The following is a 21,717-nucleotide window of genomic DNA, read 5'->3' as shown; positions in this document are numbered from 1 at the left end:
TAAGACTTTTTCTGGTAGATGTTTAGAGTTAGTGAACTAGAATTGATTGTCTCTCCTAAGGATCATTGAAATAAACGATGTTGGCCTCAAACAAACTGTCTGGTGTTCATATAAAATATTCCAACAGCGAGTCACAGACTTTTCTTTAATCACCCATTGTTCGAAGCAAGTCTGCCCTGAGTAACATTGACAACTTTTCCATTGTCATTTCAAAGTGTTTCATGGTGTTTAGTTGTACCTCTTTGTCCATCTCAGTGGGGCTCATTAGAATGCCTCGCTGCCCGTTTCTCCTGCTCCACCTCAATCTGCGTGTCCTGTGAGGGATGCTATCGGCCCATTTAGCCCTGTCTGAGGACTTTCCTTGGCTGCGCCCCAAATGGCACTCTATTCCTTATGTAGTGCACTACTTTTGACCAGGGCCCATAGGGGACGCACACCTCCAGCTCTGAGTCACTCAGGGAACAGCCATCAGCTGACCTTGGAGCTGCACAAACAGCACTGCCTGTCCTTCACAAGGCTCCGCATCTCATGCCCTCAAGGTTTGGCTTATTTAGGGAGTGAACGTTATTTATAAGGGTTACATGGAGAAAATTGGACCTCTCTCAAATGAAAATGGATGGCCCTCCCTTCAGCAAAACATATTTGACCTAAACCCTCCCTGAACACTTGGGAAAAAAACAAGTGATCCTCCTCCCCTATACCCAATATAATAATGAAAACAAAGTGGATAGCAGAGAACATGTCTACCGTTTACCCTCACTTCTTGGACAGACCAGAGCCTTAGCTATGCAGTTTTAGAAACGGTTATTCGTCCTGTAAGCATTACATGGCAACACAGGAATTTTAATAGCGGGCAGGGCTGCGGGCCAGAAGGTTGTGGGTTCACAGATCACCATGGACAAGAATAGGGTTGGAAAGATCTCCTTTATAATAAAAGCATTGCATGAATCTATCATCGTATTTGCAGGTCCGAGAAAAAATGGCCTTTTATAAAAATGTAATGCAATTCTACATAATTTTACATATTAGAAGAATATTTTTTAATACCACACAAATTACCGAAATGGACAGAGAGATAAGCCTATGTGTTCATCTTATCATATTTCTCCAATGCCAAATCAGTGTGTCTTGTTTGCAACTAAACTGTCCCTGTTTGCAAATACTTAAATCAGAGACGTCATTTGGAATCTGAGCATGGTACTTTCAAAAGTTAGGCCTATCTTTCATACAGAGTAGGCCTACCGACGCAGAAAAATTTAAGCTTTAACTGCTGGTTACTCTTCTTCCGTGGCTTAACCCAACAATAGAAGGTCACAAGTGTTTCCCTAAAAGCTGTCTGGGTTTAAACATCATCTATTGTACAAAAAGTGAATAGCTTAATCAATTGATAGTGACAGAATTAGATTACTTCCCAAACAAAGTTAATGTTTTGTCTCCTCGGCTGTAGAAGGTTGTAGCTCAGCCTCTGAATGTCAAAGAAATGAAACAATGATATTCCCATATGCATCGGAGTCACGTCTTTCCCCGGTATTTTACAGCTTGTTTCTAGCATAAAGCATCGCTGACCAAAGCGCTGTTATAGATCACTTTATATTATCGGATCCGTTTTATTTTCTTAACAATCTTAAGCTAACAAGGGATAGGCCTGTGCTTTTTGCCATTTTCTTTAATAAGAGGTAGGCCTATGGCATACCCTCTATTCCTCTCAATTCGAGTCTTGGTTTGAACTTAACAGCCATTCACTGACACGGAGGTAGGCTATTTAAAGAGTGCATGGTGGGTGGAGGAATTCTATGGATAGCAGCCTATAGCCTAATTTTTTCTGTCAAACAGGTAGGCCTACCTCTTATTGTTTAAAAAGGAAGAAATAGGCTCCAACACAAAGCCCTCTTGTTGTTAGTAAAGTGTAACTAAAATGAAGATGGTTGAAATGAATTATGCCAACTCGAAGTTTCCTACTTTCAGCACCATGAGCTGGCAATTTCAGATTGATTGTGCCGCGGCTGCTGCTTCAAGTTTCAGCACCACAATGTAAGTTACTCGAATCTGGTTGGAATGTCCATTGCAGTGTGTATTGCAGCTATCTTAGAAATATAACTTTGCTCTGTGCTTCTCCGAGCATGCACTTTGTAGCCAATAGCCTATAGGCTATGGATCATTTGATCGAGACCACACTAAGTAGCCTATAGACATTTGATATTGTGTGTCCAGTGGAGAATCAGAGATGAGGGGTGGCATCGGGCACACATCCATATATAGCCTAATAAGCAACTAATTCTAAAACACTGAGAAATATTGATGTTTCATCAATTACAAATTACATGACCCTGTCCTGGACTAGATTTAAAAAATACTAAACCCTGCCCTTGACTGAAATGTAAAATGCATGACCCTCCCCCATTTTCCTCCAGGTAACCATTCTGTAAATTTCTATCCATCCCTTACGGTCTTTTCTTATGGTTTTCAATCAGGCCCTTGATTCAGTCCTATACTCTTTTCATAGAATTGAGCCGAGATAAGATGTACTGGTTACACATCCACCATAGTTGCTGGAACTGTGTTGGAAAGACTGGGCATTTGATTTCCATAGGAGGGCATGTATTTTTCACGGGACCTCCTATGTGTGCACATTTTTTAAATGGGTTTTTATAGTAAAAACATGTTATTTAATTGTAAAAATGTATTACATTTTAATGTGGCATAAACACCAGTCATGATGTTTTCATCTGATTGCCAAACAAATCACTCCATAGGCGATGCGTGAGTTTCAAGTTTGGGGACGCTTACAATTTAAAACCATTTCTACCAATCTGTGTGCCAGTTATGATTTTCATATGCGCATTTTCGTGGAACAGTTTCATTTCAATAATAACGTTTTATTTTTTCAAAATCATTGTCATTCACTTAATTGTAAAAATCGGAATTAATATGATAAAAATTCAACTAATGCCAGAGCACCAGCCTCTGCCATATGGACACATTGATACACTGTGATCCATTGGCGGCTCAAGAAATGAGCGCATTTATGGAACTCAGAGATTGCCTATAGTCCAATGCATCAGTAGGCCTATAACTTCCATTGTCAACTAAGTAAAAAAACATAAAGCAACAAATAAAAACAGCAGAAAATATCCTGATGAAAATTCAGGTTATATTCTACTCCACCTGTCTGCCTCCCTTTCTATCTGTCTTGACTTGAACTATCGCTAGTGAAGTGCAACTTTGTATCAAATCAATCAACTGGGTCTGGCCTGAAGTTGTTGCTAGCGAACTTACAACATGTGTATCAACTAGCCTATTCCAGGCCCTGCCCTGAGAGTTTCCCATGCCAGTGAGCTTGGGGAAAGTGTTCAGGTATGTTAGAACGTTTCCACTGGATATATGGGATCATCAGATCATGATATTTTGCTCTTTCACGCCGAACCTTGGTGATTATCGAGGGGGAGAGTGTTGGAAAGATTTTTCATATACTGTGAGGATTGAGGAACTATTATAATTCGCAGTGGATGTTAATAAAACAGACTTTGTTGACTTACTGTGTGAGGTGAAAAAAAAATTACTAAGAAGCTCAGCTTAATAGTGGTGGACATAGTGAGTTAAGGCAATAAGATACCAGACATCCCTAAATGGGCACTTTCCTACATTTGCGTGCAGCAGGCCAGGTCAAAAAGACAATGAAAAAATTGACAAAATTCTTACATGATGGTTATGAAATAAACCAAAACTTGTTTCTCACATGTGTAGCGGGTTTTGAAGTCTGCAAACAACATTTCCATTCTGAGAATGAGAACGCATTAACAGAAATTAATGTAACCAAATGATGGGGATTAATGGTACATTTACTACAGTTGACATATGTAATGGGGAATTGATCAAAATAAACAATCAAAGGGCAATCAATTCACACATTAAAACAATGAATGTGTGAGACAGCTGAGGCATTCTGGAGAGAGACACACCTATATCTTCGCCACACCCCTCCACTTCTTGTTTACTCAACATATTTTTACTATACTCAAGACAAATTATCTTCACACATATTTTAGATGCTTTTCACTGACAGCCGCAACTCAATAATCAGCTAGACCTATTCCCACGCACGCTGGCCAAATTGCTGGCTTCCCAAATCGGAATTGGCCTATGCACTTGTGATTTGAAACAATCCACAGCAAAAAAAATGTAAGAAGTTAATGATCCTCTGTGGCTAAGTCATGCTCTCTGGTGAAGTATTTTAATGATTTTATTTAGACAGGAGTAATTATATAATTTTGGCAAAATATCAATTTACTTTAGGGGAAGCCAGTATCCGAACAGTGCACTATGCACCCACCAACCTTCCTTTCCAATTCGCAAGTGGCTGAAACCAGAGATCTGTATATAATGATGAGATGCTCATGTCTCCGCCATAACAATGGGAGTCATTGTCCCTAAGGCGGGAAGGCAGGCGACAAGCTTAGGTCTGCATATTAAGCCCATAGAAACGCGTTGGGCTTATTCTGGACAGATTTTGGCGTGAGTGAGCCCTCTCGCCTCTTCCTCTCTGCTGAAATTATCTCACCAGAGAAAGCATCAGAGTGAGCGAAACAGCGCCCCTCTGTCTTACTATATGTAACCCATGTATTTGATTCTGTCTGGCTGAAAAGAGTATGACATGCCATACTCTTTTTGACCAGACAGTATAGAAATACATGGGCTACACATACTGAGACAGAGGGGCGCTGTTTTGCTCGCTCGGATGCTTTATCTGAGATTGATGCATCTTTCTGTTGGCGCACGTCTCGGTCAAATAAATTATAAAAATTTAAATATTTTATTTGGACGGGCAAGAAGGTAGGAGGCTCATAGCGGTGGCCCTGTGGAAAGGACTGGACAATGTGAAAGGAAAATATCTGAGCCAGGGTATATTTCCTCCACACATAGCTGTGTTGGCTGAAGTCCTTGGGTAGTGAGTTCCTCTATGTGCCACGCATGGTCCACATGTGCAGGGCGTTTGCTCATGTCTAGATAAGGTCTGTCAGCTGATTCAAGTTGAAGAAGACAAAACCAGGTAATAAATGCACTAGACCTAGCTCTATGAAAACAGATACAGTTTAATCTTTGACCCACAATATTGTGATTCATGTCTCTATTTCTCTGACTCTCCTTTGAAGTATTTTGCTTGAAAGAGGGGAAAAGAACTTGAGCCAGACATGAGCCACACTATAACATCTTGAGGTGAAGTGTTGCTGTGTCTGCTTTTTAAACAGGACACGCTGCCAAAAATTTGCCTTTTTGTGGCTATGCTTCTGATTTGGAGCAGCACCACTAATACAGTGCATTCGGAAAGTATTCAGACCCCTTGCATTTTTCCACATTTTATTACGTTACAGCCTTATTCTAAAATGTATGAAATAGTTTTTTTTCCCAATCATCAATCTACACACAATACCCCATAATGACAAAGCAAAAACAGGTTTTTAGAATATTTTGCAAATGTATTAAAAATAAAAAACAGAAATATCACATTTACATACACTACCAGTCAAAAGTTTGGACACACCTACTCATTCAAGGGTTTTTCTTAATTTGTACTATTTTCTACAATGCAGAATAATAGTGAAGACATCAAAACTATGAAATAACACAAATCATGTAGTAACCAAAAAAGTGTTAAACAAATCAAAATATATTTTATATTTGAGATTCTTCAAATAGCCACCCTTTGCCTTGATGACAGCTTTGCACACTCTTGGCATTCTCTCAACCAGCTTCATGAGGTAGTCACCTGGAATGCATTTCAATTAACAGGTGTGCCTTGTTAAAAGTTAATTTGCGGAATTCTTTCCGCCGTAATGCGTTAGAGCCAATCAGTTGTGTTGTGACAAGGTAGCAGGGGTATACAGAAGATAGCCCTATTTGGTAAAAGAGTCCATATTATGGCAAGAACAGCTCAAATAAGCAAAGAGAAACGACGTTCCATCATTACTTTAAGACATGAAGGTCAGTCAATCCAGAACATTTCCAGAACTTTGAAAGTTTCTTCAAGTGCAGTCGCAAAAACGATCAAGCGCTATGCTGAAACTGGCTCTCATGAGGACTGCCACAGGAATGGAAGACCCAGAGTTACCTCTGCTGCAGAGGATAAGTTCATTATCAGAAATTGCAGCCCAAATAAATGCTTCACAGAGTTCAAGTAACAGACACATCTCAACATCAACTGTTCAGAGAGGACTGTGTGAATCAGGCCTTCATGGTGGAATTGCTGCAAAGAAACCACTACTAAAGGACACCAATAATAAGAAGAGACCTGCTTGGGTCAAGAAACACGAGCAATGGACATTAGACCGGTGGAAATGTGTCCTATGGTCTGGAGTCCAAATTTGAGATTTTTGGTTCCAACCGCCGTGTCTTTGTGAGACATAATAATAATCAGCACATCCACACTATTTACTGGTCAATAATCAGCACATCCACACTATTTACTGGTTAATAACCAGCACATCCACACTATTTACTGGTAAATAATCAGCACATCCACACTATTTACTGGTTAATAATCAGCACATCCACACTATTTAATGCAATATGATTAAAGTTATGCAACTTGCCCTCCAGGCTCCAGCCACGGTCCTGTGATCAATTAGTGTTGACATGAAGATAATTGTTTATCCTCAGGGTTTAGATAAGGGGGAATGATGATGAATTACCTCTGTGTTTGTGTGTGTATGTGGGTGGTTGTGTGTGTGTGTGTGGGTGGTTGTGTGTGTGTGTGTGGGTGGTTGTGTGTGTGTGTGTGTGGGTGGTCGTCTCTCACCATCTAACAACCCTGGGTCTTTAAGATCCTGGAGTCAGATGGTGTAGAGGACTAGAGGCCTACTTGGACTTCTTCTCCTGAATGCGTCTGATCTGGGGCTGTGTAGTGGACACGCAGTATTTCCAGGGGCGGTGATACATGGGTGTTGTTTGGTTTATTTGCTCTGTTCGAAGCAATTTCTGTCTTCTGTGCCGAAGTGGTCCTAACCAGGGCCGGCCTGAGTAAAAACTGCCATTCCAGATTGGTCTCAGATTGGGGTTAGTGAAAAGGTGACCACATCAAATGCAACTCCTTTTACTGGAAATGTAGCTAAGATGTCTCTCTCTCACACACACACACACACACACACACACACACACACACACACACACACACACACACACACACACACACACACACACACACACACACACACACACACACACACACACACACACACACACACACACACACACACACACACTATACACACCAATGGAGGCTGGTGGGAGGAGCTACAGTAGGATGGGCTCATTGTAATGGCTGGAATGGAATAAATGGAACGGTATCAAACAGATCCAGCCATTACAATGAGCCTGTCCTCCTATAGGTCCTCCCACCAGCCACCACTGACACACACACACACACACACACACACACAGCTACGCCACAGAACTAAACAGCTTCCTGTTTGTCAGTCGAATTGTCTGATAAAGATGCTATCTAAAGACACGTGACGTACCACAGCCCGAACACAGGATGAGGAGGGGGATGGTGGATGGGGCCTGGTGGTGCCCCAGTGGCAGATTGACATGAATTGGCTTTTCAGGCCTTTTCAGCTGAATAGGCAGGCGTGTGTGTGTCTTTGTCTCTGTCTGTGTGTGAAGCGAATGTGCGCATTACCAGGCAAACAGGAGAAGCTAACATGGAGAATCCTGCTCTGGGAATAGTAATACCTCTAGTGTTGGCAGAGCAGAGCTGCACACCTGTTAGCCCGTGTTTGATTGAGTTGGTTGCTTATGGGGGAGCATGTGATGAGAACTGCAGACAGTATGGCCACTCATATACATCAGCAGTATATAATCCAGGTGGGTTTTAGGGGGGAGGAGGGGGGTCTATAGAACCATCTGTGCTGAGGCATTAGCTAAGACCAGTGGCCTGCCTCTGATGTCAAAGTGCAGTCAGGTGAGACTGCTTTGGACTTTATAGCCCACTATTCTTGTACCTCCCACTGGAGTCACATATAAAGTTGGTTTTATGGGGCCTCTATTGCCTCAAGAGCCACTCCTTTGGATTTACTTCTGACTAACTGTCTCATTTGCGCTGCCTTAATGACCTCACAGCTCATGTCTAACCCCCCAATGAAAGCTTAAGGATGAAAATGAGCCTGTATTCTTCTCTGACACAATGTTTACACTCAAGTGTGTCCCAGGTCTTCCATTTACCTTGAACCATTTTCCTTACTGATTTTAACCACCAAGACGAGACTGCTCTATAGTGCTCGGTCAAAGTCCCAAGTGCCCTCAACCAATGGTAAACTGAACTATGCATTTACAGCACCCAACTCCCTCCCCAGCACTCCTCCGCAGAAGAAACCAGTCTGTTGTCTCTCACATTGCTCAAGGTGTGGCCTGCTGGTTGGTCCGTCCCGCTCTCCCCTCCCCCACCCCCAACCCACAGCCAATCCCCAACACCTGCCGCGACTCACCTGAAAGGATTTGCATACAGGGCCCACCCTGGCTTGTGATTGGCCAGGTGCAGCCACACTGCCTGAGGGCTCCCCCACCAATGGCTGTCCTGCTGTGTGACTCACAGGGAGAGCCAGGGCAAGTTGCTTCACTACACTTCTCCTTTTTTTTTTTTTTACATTTCCAACAGCAGCCATTGCCTCTCTTTTTATTCTTCTTCTTTTCAGTTTAGTTTTATCACTCTTCTTTTCAGTTTAGTTTTATCGCTGTGAGTGGGAGAGGTAGAAGGCAGGTCAGTGTTCCACACCTCCTATACTGCGCTGGGTCCCGCTGCTCTCTGGAGGCACACCCTTACTTGGATTATTTTTCTTTCATTGCAGTTGTCTCGGTTTCCCCCGTGTTCTTTCAGTCATTCAGATCTGTCACTTGTTCTACTGTTAACATGGAGTCTGACACACAAGTCCCGTGTCTTTGAGGTTAGTGACTGAAGTATTTATTTGAATTTGCATCTATTTTGCTTCTTTATGGGTGAATAGTTGGTTCAAACCAAATAGAGTTGTTTATATGGGTCATGTATTTAACATTGTATGTGTTCCTCATTTGTTTTTCTATATTGCGAATGTGTCACGAAAAAAGCAGAAGTACGACTTGCACAAATATAAGTGGAGACAAAAAGGTTCATGTTGATACAATTAAAGATATTGTCCAGTACTTTTGTATACTTTATAGCCAGTAGTTCTGAAAGTAGCTCCCATGAGTCAAAAGTGCTCCCCGAAAATGGTGTACTACGTGACATATGTGCAGATATGTGCACCACGTCATCTCTCTCTCTCTCTACTGTGTGTGCGTCTTGATAGCTGTCACTCAAATGGCGAGGGGCTGAAGCTCATTGGCTGAAACTAATTGCTAGGGGGCTATCTTGTTTGTGAGAATTATCATTGTCACATGTCATCGTTGTTGTTTTGCTTAAGAGTCATTGCCATATATGGCGTGCATTAGCAAGGGAGGGAACTGTGACCAAGCCCCCTGACCCCGAGACCAAGCCCCCTGTCCCCAAGATCAAGCCCCCTGACCCCGAGACCAAGCCCCCTGACCCCGAGACCAAGCCACCTAACCAAGCCTCCTGACCCCGAGACCAAGCCTCCTGACCCCGAGACCAAGCCTCCTGACCAAGCCCCCTGACCCCAAGACCAAGCCCCCTGAGCAAGCCCCCTGACCCTGAGACCAAGCCCCCTGACCAAGCCCCCTGACCAAGCCCCCGATCAAGCCCCCTGACCCCGAGACCAAGCCCCCTGACCAAGCCCACATGAGCGTTTACAGTTTGTCATGATGTAGAAATGCCTGTAATTCTCTTTCATGGCAACTCTGAGTAGACCATAGGCCATACATCTGAAAAGGTTATGTTATATTTTTGCTAACTCTGCTTTGGTCTGCCGCTAGCCTACCTCTAAAATAATAAGTAATTAATTATATAGTATCTAGATTCTAGAATGTGCTTCTCCCCACGCCCTGTTGCATGGTCAGGTGAGGTTCTGTTTGATTTCAGGCTTCTTTATCAGGACCTGATCAGGCCACCGGAGCCCTGCATGAATGTTGATCTTCCTGTAAGGCAGAGGAGGGTCATCAGGTATTTGTTGCGACTCATGGGGGATGACAAACTGGTGTTGTGCTACCATTATCTCCTAAGCAGTTCACCTCTCAGCATGCTATTCTCACATTAATGGTTTTCGTAGAGTTACTTTTGGCGTCCCTAGTTGTGGTAGGTTTCTGTTGCTAAAAGTTGCTGCAGAGATAAAATCATGGTTCCTGTTTCACCAGAAACATGCACTGACAAACTGCTCATGAGCTTCAGAAATGATCGAAACAACTGTTTGAGCGACATTCATACATCACATGGAGCCTTTATTGAGGTTGGCAGTTAAAAATGTCTCTGCGACTCACTAAAAACGAAGTGACCACATCGTTTTTGTTTTATAGATCCAATAGACCTTGAAAGACCCAAAATAAAGCAGTTTCACTCAATATTGGCTCAATGATCTCCTCACATTTCATTTGAGAAGCTTACACTCTGTCTTGCAAACCTGATGATACTGTATCAAATCAGCTCTCTGTGGTTGTGGTCCTGATTCATGAAGAGGCCTAGTTATTAGGTCACTGTTTAGATCAGCAGGGCCTACACCTGAAAAAGGTTGCATTCAACCAATACTTTACACACTTTTAATCATGAGTCAATAACCCAGTTTAAACATTGGTGAATAGCTCAGTTGTACCCCGTAGCTATTCCCAGTTTGCATCTTCTGACCTAACTTTGTAATCATGCTTCGTGCCCACCCTGGCCTTTTGATTTGGCATGTAAATGAGGCACAGTACCTGAGGTTTGGCCATGACATGAGAGAAACACAACACACCCGAGAAACCCATTGTTGACCTATTGAGGGGCTGTAGAGAGGGACCTAGTTTCTGTCACAAGGGAGGGAGCGGCAGAGAGGTGAAGAGAAGGAGGAACGGAGGGAGGGCAGCAGTAGTATCAGGTTGGCTCCTCACACAATACAGAGTCAACAAGTCTTAGCCTGTAATTAGATCATTAGGCCTGGCCGAGGAGGAGGGGGGGTGGATTTAATCAGCCCAGGCTTGACATGCCCGCATATGGAACAGTAGAGGGTTGGGTCTGTTCTGGCTCACATTTCTCCCTTCACAATCCAACCTGTATTTGACATTGAATGACAGAGGGTGGCAGTTTGTTCAAGCTGTTTCGCGGTTGATGGGTAAATAAGCACATTCTGTGGCATGCTGGTTTGTCATTCGTGTTGCTATGACACATTAACTAGATTTCAAAACGATTTTTCCCAGTCGGAGTTTGTTATTATTATTTTTTTTTCCCAGTTGTCTTGAACGCACTGAAGTCGTAAGTCAGAGATTTCAGAGTTTCCATTTTTTTTTTACACGCATGTGTCTCAGGTGATCTCTGGTAACAGGGGTGACATGATCTCAGGTAACGGGGGTGACAGGAACCTGTTTGGGTGGTAATTCTAGGTTGGGTTGTGGTCCCCTTCTTCTTTTTGTTGTTTGGGGGTTTCACACACATCTGAGGCCTGAGTGACGGGAAAATTGGCTGTAACAGGTCACAATGTGCTCGAGGTGATCTGAATTGCTCGAGGTGATCTGAATTCTACACCTCTGGTTTGAAACGCCGCCCCTCCTTTATTGTGGGGGATGCTGCAGGCTCTAGCTAGCCAGAAACAGAAGGAGACATGGACCCATTCAGTATCAATAGCCTTGATGATGGAAAAAGTGGTATACTATGCGTTTGACTGTTCATGCTAAAAGTGCATGGTGGACATTGGTCACAGTTGAAAGATCTAGTACTCTGTGACTGTCTTTTGTTCTTGCGCTGTGTTGCCTGCCTGAGGGTCCTTTGTGTTGACCCAGGAGCGGATTTGCATCGCGTTTCCATACTCGTCTCTCCATTTCCATTGAGTAAAGCGCAGCTCTCCCAATGTTGCAACTGTCTGACACGCACATAAACAAGTTGAGACTCGCAAGCCATTGTTCTGAGGTACAAGGGGAACCAGAAATGCGAGCTGGGTGTCTCAATACTGGAAGCAGAAACATAGGGCAAGATTTCTGCTCGCCACAGAATCAGAAAACCTGAAAAAGGAGATGATGTGGATTTCATTACAGTGACTGATAATGCTGATGTGATATTGTTAGGCCACTTTTCTATGTGAGCTATCTCTAAAGAGCCAAAATGGAGCTACAGTGGGGGAAAAAAGTATTTAGTCAGCCACCAATTGTGCAAGTTCTCCCACTTAAAAAGATGAGAGAGGCCTGTAATTTCCATAATAGGTACACGTCAACTATGACAGACAAATTGAGAAAAGAAAATCCAGAAAATCACATTGTAGGATTTTTAATGAATTTATTTGCAAATTATGGTGGAAAATAAGTATTTGGTCACCTACAAACAAGCAAGATTTCTGGCTCTCACAGACCTGTAACTTCTTCTTTAAGAGGCTCCTCTGTCCTCCACTCGTTACCTGTATTAATGGCACCTGTTTGAACTTGTTATCAGTATAAAAGACACCTGTCCACAACCTCAAACAGTCACACTCCAAACTCCACTATGGCCAAGACCAAAGAGCTGTCAAAGGACACCAGAAACAAAATTGTAGACCTGCACCAGGCTGGGAAGACTGAATCTGCAATAGGTAAGCAGCTTGGTTTGAAGAAATCAACTGTGGGAGCAATTATTAGGAAATGTAAGACATACAAGACCACTGATAATCTCCCTCGATCTGGGGCTCCACGCAAGATCTCACCCCGTGGGGTCAAAATGATCACAAGAACGGTGAGCAAAAATCCCAGAACCACACGGGGGGACCTAGTGAATGACCTGCAGAGAGCTGGGACCAAAGTAACAAAGCCTACCATCAGTAACACACTACGCCGCCAGGGACTCAAATCCTGCAGTGCCAGACGTGTCCCCCTGCTTAAGCCAGTACATGTCCAGGCCCGTCTGAAGTTTGCTAGAGTGCATTTGGATGATCCAGAAGAAGATTGGGAGAATGTCATATGGTCAGATGAAACCAAAATATAACTTTTTGGTAAAAACTCAACTCGTCGTGTTTGGAGGACAAAGAATGCTGAGTTGCATCCAAAGAACACCATACCTACTGTGAAGCATGGGGGTGGAAACATCATGCTTTGGGGCTGTTTTTCTGCAAAGGGACCAGGACGACTGATCCGTGTAAAGGAAAGAATGAATGGGGCCATGTATCGTGAGATTTTGAGTGAAAACCTCCTTCCATCAGCAAGGGCATTGAAGATGAAACGTGGCTGGGTCTTTCAGCATGACAATGATCCCAAACACACTGCCCGGGCAATGAAGGAGTGGCTTCGTAAGAAGCATTTCAAGGTCCTGGAGTGGCCTAGCCAGTCTCCAGATCTCAACCCCATAGAAAATCTTTGGAGGGAGTTGAAAGTACGTGTTGCCCAGCGACAGCCCCAAAACATCACTGCTCTAGAGGAGATCTGCATGGAGGAATGGGCCAAAATACCAGCAACAGTGTGTGAAAACATTTGACCTGTGTCATTGCCAACAAAGGGTATATAACAAAGTATTGAGAAACTTTTGTTATTGACCAAATACTTATTTTCCACCATAATTTGCAAATAAATTCATTAAAAATCCTACAATGTGATTTTCTGGATCATTTTGTCTGTCATGGTTGACGTGTACCTATGATGAAAATTACAGGCCTCTCTCATCTTTTTAAGTGGGAGAACTTGCACAATTGGTGGCTGACTAAATACTTTTTTCCCCACTGTATATACAGTACCAGTCAAAGGTTTGGACACACCTACTCATTCCAGGGTTTTTCTTTATTTGTACTATTTTCTACATTGTAGAATAATAGTGAAGACATCAAAACTATGAAATAACACATTTTTTTTTTTAACAAATCAAAATATATTTTATATTTGAGATTCTTCAAATAGCCAGCCTTTGCCTTGATGACAGCTTTGCACACTCTTGGCATTCTCTCAACCAGCTTCATGAGGTAGTCACCTGGAATGCATTTCAATTAACAGGTGTGCCTTGTTAAAAGTTAATGCGTTTGAGCCAATCAGTTGTGTGGTGACAACATAGGGGTGGTATACAGAAGATAGCCCTATTTGGTAAAAGACCAAGTCCATATTATGGCAAGAACAGCTCAAATAAGCAAAGAGAAATGACAGTGCGCCATTACTTTAAGAAATGAAGGTCAGTCAATCCGGAACATTTCCAGAACTTTGAAAGTTTCTACAAGTGCAGTCACAAAAACCATCAAGCGCTATGATGAAACTGGCTCTCATGAGGACTGCCACAGGAATGGAAGACCCAGAGTTACCTCTGCTGCAGAGAATACGTTCATTAGAGTTAACTGCACCTCAGATTGCAGCCCAAATAAATGCTTCACAGAGTTCAAGTAACAGACACATCTCAACGTCAACTGTTCAGAGGAAACTACGTGAATCAGGCCTTCATGGTCGAATTGCTGCAAAGAAACCACTACTACAGGACACCAATAAGAAGAAGACACTTGCTTGGGCAAAGAAACACGAGCAATGGACATTAGACCTGAGTCCAAATTTGAGATTTTTGGTTCCAACCGCCATGTCTTTGTGAGACACAGAGTAGGTGAATGGATGATCTCTGCATGTGTGGTTCCCACCGTGAAGCATGGAGGAGGAGGTGTGATGGTGTGGGGGTGCTTTGCTGGTGACACTGTCAGTGATTCATTTAGAATTCAAGGCCCAATTTTGTGGTATCCAATTGGTATATAGTCTTGTCCCATCGCTGCAACTCCCGTACGGACACGGGAGAGGCGAATGTCGAGAGTCGTGCGTCCTCCGAAACACAACCCAACCGAGCCGCACTGCTTCTTGACACAGTGCCCACTTAACCCAGAAGCCGCACCAATGTGTCGGAGGAAACACTGTACACCTGGCAACCGAGTCAGCGTGCACGGCGCCCGGCCCACCACAGGAGTCACTAGTGTGCAATGGGACAAGAACATCCCTGCCGGCCAAACCCTCCCCTACCCTGGACGACGCTGGGCCAATTGTGTGCCGCCCATGGGTCTCCCGGTCATGGCCGGCTGCGACAGAGCCTGGACTCGAACCAGGATCTCTAGTGGTACAGCTAGCACTGCGATGCAGTGCCTTAAACCACTGCGCCACTCAGGAGGCCCAGAATTCAAGGCACACTTAACCAGCATGGCTACCACAGCATTCTGCAGCGATACGCCATCCCATCTGGTTTGCGCTTAGTGGGACTATCATTTGTTTTTCAACAGGACAATGACCCAAAACACACCTCCAGGCTGTGTAAGGGCTATTTCACCAAGAAGGAGAGTGGTGGAGTGCTGCATCAGATGACCTGGCCTCCACAATCACCCGACCTCAACCCAATTGAGATGGTTTGGGATGAGTTGGACCGCAGAGTGAAGAAAAAGCAGCCAACAAGTGCTCAGCATATGTGGGAACTCCTTCAAGACTGTTGGAAAATCATTCCTCATTTGTTTAACACTTTTCTGGTTACTACATGATTCCATATGTGTTATTTCATAGTTTTGATGTCTTCACTATTATTCTACAATGTAGAAAATAGTAAAAATAAAGAAAAACCCTTGAATGAGTAGGTGTGTCCAAACTTTTGACTGGTGCTGTAGGTCACTGATCCGTTCCATCTGGTTAACATTCAGCTCCACATGACTAATTATTTTAACTTGCATAGGCCATTCAGTATTTTAATTCAAGTCACTGTTAAAGACATGCACCGGTACGTTGGGGACTAAGAAAGTATTTTTTAAACTTCCCACTTTGGGCTGTGTCAATGTGTAGTTCATATATGCATTATCTATGAGCAGAATGACTGTTTTACCTCAATAAGCCACAAAATCCCTAGTTTGAAAGCGACTGTTTTCTTGAAGCTGTGCCATGCCATTTTCCCTATATTTCCCCCCACGTGGGCCAGACCCCTAGCAATTCGAGTTCTAGCCAATGAGCTTCAGCCCCTCGCATTTGAGTGACCGTTAGCAAGAGGCCTGCCCAGCGTTATCCAATGAGGTTACAGAGAGGGCCCAACGGCTCAGTAGACACAGCAGCGAGAGAGAGCGAGCAACGACTTGGTGTACCTATCTGCACATACGTGACGTAGTAAGCAATTTTCGGGGACCACTTTTGGCTCGTGAGGGCTACTTTCAGAACTACTGGCTAAAAAGTATACAAAAGTTCCGGAGAATCTCTTTAAAATCTACATGATTATCATCCTTAGTTCAAATGACTTACAAAGAATCATGAGAGTTTTGGGGAATGCAAGCTAGTCAGTCTCTCAGGCTGGTTTGGTTTGTGAACCAGGGGAACCAAGACCATGTGACCACACATCTTACTCATGTTTGGGGGACACGCTCCCGTCTACCTCCCTACCAAGTCTCTTTGTCCTCAGCCTCACTGGATCATTAGCCAGATCTATTGCCTCCCCCCTATCTCTCCCTCCCTCCCACTGTCCCACACTAGCCCTGAGGAGTGGGCAGGTGTGCCCGACTTCCACCACCATGCCCCCAGGCAGCTTGTTGTGGTAATAAAAATAGTTTTTTTTCCTGGGAAGAAAGAGTTGTTTGTGGTGAAGATCAGATCACACCTTCCTATTGATAACGCTCCCGGTTATTCAACATCAGGGCTGTGAGCTGAGGGGCGGAGCCTTTCCAACTCTGGGAATAGGGTTGGTAGTGTCAAATCAAAATGATATAAAATGGTATTTGTCACATGCTTCGTAAACAACAGGTGTAGACTAACAGTGAAATGCTAACTTATGGGTGCTTTTCCAACAATGCAGAGCTAAAGATTTTTTTTCAAATGGAAATAGTGACACGAGGAATAAATACCCAGTGAATAACAAATAACAAAAACAAGTAGAAATAACATGGCTATATACAGGGAGTACCAGGTAACAACATGGCTATATACAGGGAGTAGCAGGTAATAACATGGCTATATACAGGCAGTAGCAGGTAACAATATGGCTATATACAGGCAGTAGCAGGTAAGAACATGGATATAACAGGGAGTACCAGGTAATAACATGGCTATATACAGGCAGTAGCAGGTAACAACATGGCTATATACAGGGAGTACCAGTACCAAGTCAATGTGCAGGGGTATGAGGTAATTGAGGTAGCTATGTACATACACAGCAACAGGGTTCCTTGGGTAATAGGAGTCATAGCAAGGCTAGTGACTGATATACCATGGAAATTCAACGGGATCCATCATCTTGAAAAATAGCTAGTCAAAATTAGGATTCTTTCTTATAAAGTACAACAAGTATGGTCAATCTGGTGAAGTTAGTCAGCAGCATACTGCAGGAGTATGTTGCAAGTCTTTACAGAACAACCCTAACCCACGTCCCATTGAAACCTCAATGATTCAGTAGCGCCTCTTGCAATCTGTCTTGCTATAATATCTATCGTGGAAACATGTATCACATGTACGTGGGCGGCAAGAGATGAATAGTTTGTATGAAATGTATAGGTTCAGCAATTGATGGCTTACTCATACAGACAACATGGCTACTTGCAACTTTTCTTGTTTAGTGAAGAGATGGTAGGTGGAGTATTGACATTTCCACCAACTGACATCTCAGAAGAGCACAGTATAGTTCTGTGGCCTCTGCACATGCATATACAGCATCATGTTTCCAGCTGCATTGGTCCGGTCCCACCCTTCTTGAGGTAACATGCCTCAAAAATACATTATAGTGCTTCAACTGCAGGACACATCAAGCCCAGTACTACCACCTTTAAATATCTGACCACCAACCAGTCATTTGAATCCAACTTCTTCTTCTTCTCCCTATATCGTATCGCGATCGTTTAATATTAACTGCCACACTGCCTTATTCAATAACATCTGGGCCTGCAATGCAGTGGCATGTAATACAATCAGCCATTCTAACTTAGGCACCGGGAGAAAACAATTTTTCATGGGATTTTCGGAGGCTTGGCTCCCAGACGCCGCAGCTGCACTGTTGTCTGTGGCTGGTCGGGAGTGGAGTGGGCCTCTGCAGTCAGTGGTGTGGAAAACTGGTCCCTGCCTTTTTAAGCCTTCCATGACTCCAGGAACACAGACTTCTCCTGTGTCTGCTATGCTCTGAGTCCTCAGTCAGACACAGGCACGGGCCCACAGTTACAGAGACTAGTTCAGAACCTCTTTCCAAATGCCTAGCTCAAAGGCTTGTCCTTCATCCGAAAAACTGGCCATGCCTTCCATGACCAGTACAGAGACTGATCCTGTCTGCTAGGCTCCTGACTTAGACACATGTACTTGCAACTTCTACATCTGCATTGCTTGCTGTTTGGGGTTTTAGGCTGGGTTTCTGTATAGCACTTCGTGACATCTGCTGATGTAAAAAGGGCTTTATAAATAAATGTGATTGATGTAAGAGCCCACAGTTACAGAGAGAAGATCAGAACCTCTATCAAAATTAGGGCTGGGAATTGTCAGGGACCTCACAATATATTATAACGATACTTCGGTGCCGATACGATATGTATTGCGATTCTTACGATTCTATATGTATTGCGATTCAATACTTGCAATTTGATGTTCCGAACATATTGCTCACTATACTATACTGTCTGCTGCAGAGAGACGAGAGAGCATGAGAAAATGAGTTTTGATCAGTCATGGAAATAAAAGTGCTGAAAACATGTTGGCTCACTATTTAAAAAGAAGATGGAGAACAAGCTATAGGATGAAAAATACCAGAGTTTTGGCGCAGGTACAGCCGACTAGTGCTAGCTAACGCTACCTAGCAAATGATAAATAAATAAATAAATACAAATATTGCGATATAATAACTGTATCGATCCCCCCATAACACTTTATTTGGATAGTCCATCTGTAGATACTCTACAGATAGTCATACTATCAACTGACTATCTGTTGATAAGCAACTGCTTGCTAAGGTTAGCGTTAGGGTTAGGGTAAGGTTTACAATAAGGGTTAGGGTTAGAGCTAGGGTTAGGATTAGTAGAAAGTTTGTTGAAATGTTACTGATGTTTTCAGCACTTTTATTTCACACCGAAGAGACACCCTCAGAACCTCTATCAAATTCAAAGCCTAGTTCAAAGCTTTAGAAGCAGAGTGAGAATAATAATTTTACAGTTGTGTAAATAGTACGAGGACATGAGAACAGTGTGAAGTAACAGACACAGGGTAGGGTGGCTGATGTTGTGAGAAAGTGGCTTCACAAGTATTCGACAACAACCATGGTGCCACCATGAAATGAAACTATTTCCTGCTTGCAGATCGGTCTGTAATGTGCAGGTTGGTAGCTAACAAAACTTGGGTCCTAAAAGGTTGCAGCCAAGGATGGCACAGATCTTTTTTTACTTGATAGTTCTATAGAATGTAACAGTGGAAAATATGTTGATAAGTATGTACTCACAATGTAGTTAATTCATTTAGGAGCTCCCACTGTACCCAACATTGCCATAGAAAACATAGCTAAAAATAATCTGATGACCTAAGAAGCCTGCTCATGTTTCTGTCTGAGAAGAGAAGCTAGAACTGCTCTTAAAATGATCCATGCTGCCCTGGCCATATCAAAGTTCAATTTTAATGCAGTCAGAAAATTGCATCAGAGGCTGGCTGGGAATGGCTGCCAGGGGATGAGTGTGAGTTTCCAGCCATTAAGCTCTCCCAAAGCAGCCACACTAATACAGTAATGCAGCAGAGATCAGTCTGGATCAATACAGACTGATCTGAGAGGAGAGTGAGGATGACAGGGAATGAATGCTGTCTGTGGTTTGGAGCATGATATACTACAGTACCCATAATGCATGTCACCTTACCAATACATGGTTTAACTCTATCTAGGACAGGTTAGTACATACACACATTGTTATTCCTTACATAATGTGCATTGGGATTGCCATGTCTTTTATCAATAGTATGCATGTTTTATTGAGTTTATTTAAACATTCTAGACCGTTTGGATGTCAAATTGGGTTAGATTTCACTGCCTTTACACAGGCTGGCCATTTCTGATCTTTTGCTCAAATATTGGCAAAGGAGTTGATTGGTCAAAAGACGAATTAGTGGAAAAAGAGATCAGAATTGGGTTGCCTGTGTAAACGCAGCCTTAGACGCTCTGTGAAAGTGAAATCTGTCAAGTTTTTGAGCTTCACTTCTTGTCAAATTGCCAATCAACTTCCATGTGGGTGGAAACTTAGAGCGGCTTTGTCCCCTTTGACCTTAATCACTACCTGCTCTCTCAGGTGCTGCTCATTAGTTTTGTTCCATTGATGACAAAACAGTCATTTTCCCCTTTTTTCCTTGGCTTCAAATTGTTAAATTGACTGTCTGAGCTCCCATCACTGTGAAGGATGACATCATTTACATCATTATCGTCCTCTCTCAGAAAGATTCAGTTTAAAAATTCATGCCAGGAAATTGATGCTTGAAAGTAGTGCGCACATTTCAGTTCATAATTTATGCCCTACTCACTCTGCTTAGTTCCTCACGGAGAGTAGGTCTTTGAGGGTTGTGTGACTGAAAGACTCATTCAATGCACTGTCATTGTGTGTGTGTGTGTGTGTGTGTGTGTGTGTGTGTGTGTGTGTGTGTGTGTTTGTCAGGGGGATGCAGCCTGTGTCTTCTCAAACACACAACCCCAGCCAGTCTCTCTCATCACAGAGCCTGCCCTACAAACTCTTTCCCTCTGCCCGTTCCTAAGCAACAGCCACTCCTTGTTTACCTATGCATTTTTGCATTGTGATTCTCATCAAGAGAAGTCGCAGGCCCCCAGAGATTGTTGTCTGTTCCCTTTATTCAAAGTAGTGAAGGCTACCATGTTTGTTAGAAACTACAGTGGGGAAAAAAAGTATTTAGTCAGCCACCAATTGTGCAAGTTCTCCCACTTAAAAAGATGAGAGAGGCCTGTAATTTTCTTCATAGGTACACATCAACTATGACAGACAAAATGAGAAAAAAAATTCCAGAAAATCACATTGTAGGATTTTTATTGAATTTATTTGCAAATTATGGTGGAAAATAAGTATTTGGTCAATAACAAAAGTTTCTCAATACTTTGTTATATACCCTTTGTTGGCAATGACACAGGTCAAACGTTTTCTGTAAGTCTTCACAAGGTTTTCACACACTGTTGCTGGTATTTTGGCCCATTCCTCCATGCAGATCTCCTCTAGAGCAGTGATGTTTTGGGGCTGTCGCTGGGCAACACGTACTTTCAACTCCCTCCAAAGATTTTCTATGGGGTTGAGATCTGGAGACTGGCTAGGCCACTCCAGGACCTTGAAATGCTTCTTACGAAGCCACTCCTTCGTTGCCCGGGCGGTTTGTTTGGGATCATTGTCATGCTGAAAGACCCAGCCACGTTTCATCTTCAATGCCCTTGCTGATGGAAGGAGGTTTTCACTCAAAATCTCACGATACATGGCCCCATTCATTCTTTCCTTTACACGGATCAGTCGTCCTGGTCCCTTTGCAGAAAAAACAGCCCCAAAGCATGATGTTTCCACCCCATGCTTCACAGTAGGTATGGTGTTCTTTGGATGCAACTCAGCATTCTTTGTCCTCCAAACACGACGAGTTGAGTTTTTACCAAAAAAGTTATATTTTGGTTTCATCTGACCATATGACATTCTCCCAATCCTCTTCTGGATCATCCAAATGCACTCTAGCAAACTT

At 43.1% G+C, this 21,717-nt stretch overlaps 1 protein-coding gene across 5 annotated transcripts in view; it reads left to right on the top strand.

The window, feature by feature from the left end:
• Positions 1 to 21,717, top strand: part of LOC121540261 (ETS-related transcription factor Elf-1) — a 78,424-nt gene that overhangs the window by 7,487 nt on the left and 49,220 nt on the right. For 2 of the 5 annotated variants that reach the window (XM_041849024.1, XM_041849007.1), the window contains exon 1: positions 8,654 to 8,936. The exons of the other annotated variants lie outside the window; for them this stretch is intronic. The gene's annotated coding sequence lies outside the window, so the exon portion shown is untranslated. Of the gene's footprint in view, positions 1 to 8,653; positions 8,937 to 21,717 lie in introns of those variants that run through there. 5 annotated transcript variants of the gene reach the window in all.

Source organism: Coregonus clupeaformis, chromosome 3 (genome assembly GCF_020615455.1).
Source record: "Coregonus clupeaformis isolate EN_2021a chromosome 3, ASM2061545v1, whole genome shotgun sequence".
Lineage (NCBI taxonomy): Eukaryota > Metazoa > Chordata > Actinopteri > Salmoniformes > Salmonidae > Coregonus > Coregonus clupeaformis.
This window is presented reverse-complemented; position numbering and strand designations above follow the sequence as displayed.